We start from the raw sequence: 4,346 nt of genomic DNA, 5'->3' as shown, positions 1-4,346 counted from the left end.
CCTTTTAAGTATCTCTGTCCTGGTCAGGGCAGAGCTCCTTGATAGCTGGTGCTCGCCGGTAAAGAGACTCAGAGCCACTGTGCAGATCTCTGGGTTCTCCGGTTCACGTTCAGAGGACAGGTTTTTAACGTTGAGGACTTCCTGTGATCTCATCTAGTGAAGGGAGGTCTGTAGGATCCTGCTAGGTCACATGTGGCCCAGAGCACCTCTTCCTGTGTCTCGTGACTGAAGAACCACAGCAGCCCAAGCCAGGGTCCTGTCTGCAGAGAAGCCCACTATCGTTTCTCCCATCGTAGTCATCAGGCTCAAACGCAGCACAGTAACATCAGCTGCAAATGATGCCGTTATATGAACATGATTAACCATAGTTTTGCCAGTTTCTGTCATTTTTAAAAGTCTTAATTTTCAGATTTAGTTTTCCAGGTCATATTAACACTCACTGAGAAGATGCAAAGAACTGACCCTCCCCAGCTACTGCTGGACACTGAGGACTGACCCTCCCCAACTACTGCTGGACACTGAGGACTGACCCCAACTACTGCTGGACACTGAGGACTGACCCTCCCCAACTACTGCTGCACACTGAGGACTGACCCTCCCCAACTACTGCAGGACACTGAGGACTGACCCTCCCCAACTACTGCTGGAAACTGAGGACTGACCCTCCCCAACTACTGCTGGACACTGAGGACTGACCCTCCCCAACTACTGCTGGACACTGAGGACTGACCCTCCCCAACTACTCAATGAACACCAAGGACTGACCCTCCCCAACTACTGCTGGACACTGAGGACTGACCCTCCCCAACTACTGCTGCACACTGAGGACTGACCCTCCGCAACTACTGCTGGACACAGAGGACTGACCCTCCCCAACTACTGCTGAACACAGAGGACTGACCCTCCCCAACTACTGCAGGACACTGAGGACTGACCCTCCCCAACTACTCAATGAACACCAAGGACTGACCCTCCCCAACTACTGCTGGACACTGAGGACTGACCCTCCCCAACTACTGCTGCACACTGAGGACTGACCCTCCGCAACTACTGCTGGAAACTGAGGACTGACCCTCCCCAACTACTGCTGCACACAGAGGACTGACCCTCCCCAACTACTGCTGGACACTGAGGACTGACCCTCCCCAACAAACTCAATGAACACAGAGGACTGACCCTCCTCAACTACTGCTGCACACTGAGGACTGACCCTCCCCAACTACTGCTGGACACACTGACCCTCCCCAACTACTGCTGCACACAGAGGACTGACCCTCCCCAACTACTGCTGGACACACAGGACTGACCCTCCCCAGGACACAGAGGAGCTGTGGAGGCAGGAGAGTCAGGAGGTGCAGGAGGCTCATGGGTCCTGTTTCTCAGAGAGAGGTCATGGCTGTGTCACACACAGAGGAATTTTGCCGTTATCCCAGTCTCCTTCCCAGCTGTGGTCTCCTCACGTGGGCCAAGGAGCACCAGAGAGTTCTCCTTCTGGGGTGAAGCTCAGGGGGTGACAAAGGGGGCATTAGGGGTCATTGCTGTCAGCAGATGGGAATGCCCTGGAGAGAGAGAGTCTGTTCCTCCTTATTCACACACCCTACACCTCAGGGATCATCAGCGAGTTATCTTATCGCCCACAACATTTCGACATGAGCGCGGTTCATCTCGGAAAGGTTGTGACATGTGAAGCTCTTATCTGATTCACTGGCAGAAAGGCACTCGTGTCATTTCTGAGAGGAGCTTGAGAAACGTTCCCAATCGGTACGTTAGTGAAACCTCATGAGAACACGCACTGAGGCCATTCTGCCCAGCGGGCCTGTTTCATTGCTGGTAGATAACATAGCCTCGCATCTTGTTCCCCACCCCCACCACCCTCTGTGTAAATCAAGGCCTCCTGTCCAGACTGGAGAATCTTGTCCAGCCGTGTCTTGAGAGAAGCCAGGTGTGGGGCGAGAGTGAGCTCGGGTTCGACGCTGATGTCTCCTGTCAGTTGGTCTCTGTTCTGGACCAGCCTGGGCTGATTCCAGCCGGAGAGCAGGAAGGGTACGAAGACACAATTATATCAAAGATAACAATCAGACTGAGAGGAGAATCAGCAGCTTCTAATAAAGGATTTCAAACAGCTTCTCTGACATTTATGATTATACAAGCGTAAAATAATCAGGATACCATACTGAGTAGTGCATAAAATCACGATATATTATCAAACCCTTCCAAAATGAAATCAATTACATCATATATTCCAAAAATGACATAGTATAATCCACAGACTACATCATAGCTCCTGCTCCTTACTGGCTATACCAACAGGATAGAGAACTGTGTATTCTAAGTCAGAGAATGAAGGTAGATAAACTCTTTTGAAAAGATGTCTTTTCTAAAATGCAGATTGACAGAAAAAGCAACAATGGCTTTCTTAACAAACTCTCCCTGGCCTCCTAGCCAGGAGGAAAGTGTGGCTCTCCAGCTCCTGGTACAGTCCAGCCTGGGCTGTCACCGTCACTGGGAGCCTGAGCCCTATGGCAGACCTACAGCAGGAGAGGTGAAGATGCTGTGATCACTGAGGGGCTGGGCAGGGTGATAAACACCAGCCAGGCAGCTCTGGAACTCAACTTTACCTAATTGGCTTTAATCTAATTAGTTCAAAGACAGGCTCTTGTCTCGGAGCTCTCTGCTCGCCTGTGATCGTGACTAGAAATCCACTGCTCTCCTGCTGACTGCGACAGCCCGCTTCTCACACGAGTTTTTAAGCGCCGAAATCTAAAGCGCTTCTGACTGTGTGGCGGTTTCTCCATCACTGTGTCAGAGTGGTTTGCGGCATTTCTCGTGTTTAATAGTGACGGTCACGGAGGGTGCGGGTGTATCTTGAATGGGGCTGGTTAGCTCAGTGTGGTGCTAATAACGCCAAGGTTGCGTGTTTGATCCCCGGCCACTGTCTCTTCCTTGAAAAGACTTTTCTTAGTGTGAAGAAATCAGTCTCTTTCACTTCGTAAACCTGAGTCTATATCTTGCTCAAAAAGAAGTGCATTTCTCTTAATTGTTGGAAATTGTTTAAAAAGTCGCAATTGTTTATTCTTCAGATAAACGTTTCAAGGTCTGACAGGAACTGGCCATTAGATATAAGGGGGTTTCAAATCTATTTTTTTTAAATGTGCTGCTTCAATAACTGAGATAATCACAGCCAATCCGGGAGCTGCGAGGCACCAGCTCATCCGTGATCTAACTGTAGTTCAGGTGGGTCTCCAATGCAGTCGGTTCAGTTTGTATCCAAAAACTCCAAAACTCCTTTCCATGAGTAAATGTAGTCAGCAGGATTCCCACGGAGAGACACCAGTGGATTTCTAGTCAATCACCTTAAACACTCAGCCACGACTACAAACATGACCCCACTTTCTCCCGGACTGACACGGGCTCGTCACCGCATCATTTCCACTCCAACCCGTTCTCTTTGTGATTAAGTTGATATTTCTATATATTTATAAAGATTAAGAAAAGCTGTGCATGTCAGGAGAGGGATTCGAACCCACGCCTCCAGAGGAGACTGCGACCTGAACGCAGCACCTTAGACTGCTTGGCCATCCTGACTGCTGATATACTCGCCAGCCAGTCTGATGAGCCACTGTGACCCCACTACGTTTCTCGCGTATCACACTGGTATTAGAAATACAGAGAGACTCCGGCATTCAAATCTGTCGCAGATGTGTTTGGATCTTGTGAGCCATCTGATGGGTGAAGTCTAAAAAAGTCAATTAAAGTTTAATTGATCTAAACCAGCGGGAACTTCTGGTTGCTGGAGAGACTCTACAGCTCTTGAAAGGAAACAGTGAGGCTGTTTCGCTACCTTTTGTGTTTGCTTAGTGAATCCGCTGGTGATTATCGGTATAGAGAGATAGAAATCCCAAAACTGAGCACGAAGAGAGCGGGTTGGGCGTGGAACAGCTGCGCCTCCTGCTTATCTTCTCTCCACATGAAGTGCGGCTCTGGCGCTCTCTGCTGAAATCTCATCTCAGCAGATCGGGAGTCCAGGGGCCAAGCGAGCCACAGACGTGTCGATGGCTGACGAGGGCTCGCTGCTGAGGCAGGGAGGCCACTTCAGCCAGAAGGACTTGAGCGAGGTGGGATCTCAAAGACGGACTCGCAACAGAAACAAGGAGAAACAGTATTGGTGAGATCAAAAGGCGGATTCAATATCCATGAGGGAGCATCGCTAGATTAGGGAACAGGCGCTTGAAATCCCTGAGTGGCTCGTTTTCAAGAGGGGGTACCACGTCTGGCCTCGTTAGCGCAGTAGGTAGTGTGTCAGTCTCATAATCTGAAGGTCGTGAGTTTGATCCTCACACGGGGCA

At 50.0% G+C, this 4,346-nt stretch overlaps 2 non-coding genes across 2 annotated transcripts; one reads left to right on the top strand and one right to left on the bottom strand.

The window, feature by feature from the left end:
* Positions 1–3,502: 3,502 nt before the first annotated feature.
* trnal-cag (transfer RNA leucine (anticodon CAG)) lies at positions 3,503–3,585 on the bottom strand. Its single transcript has one exon. It is a non-coding gene; the product is annotated as a tRNA-Leu (tRNA).
* Positions 3,586–4,273: 688 nt separating this feature from the next.
* Positions 4,274–4,346, top strand: trnam-cau (transfer RNA methionine (anticodon CAU)). The gene has a single exon. It is a non-coding gene; the product is annotated as a tRNA-Met (tRNA).

This window comes from Atractosteus spatula, chromosome 5 (genome assembly GCF_055471065.1).
Source record: "Atractosteus spatula isolate fAtrSpa1 chromosome 5, fAtrSpa1.hap1, whole genome shotgun sequence".
NCBI classification, from domain to species: domain Eukaryota; kingdom Metazoa; phylum Chordata; class Actinopteri; order Semionotiformes; family Lepisosteidae; genus Atractosteus; species Atractosteus spatula.
This window is presented reverse-complemented; position numbering and strand designations above follow the sequence as displayed.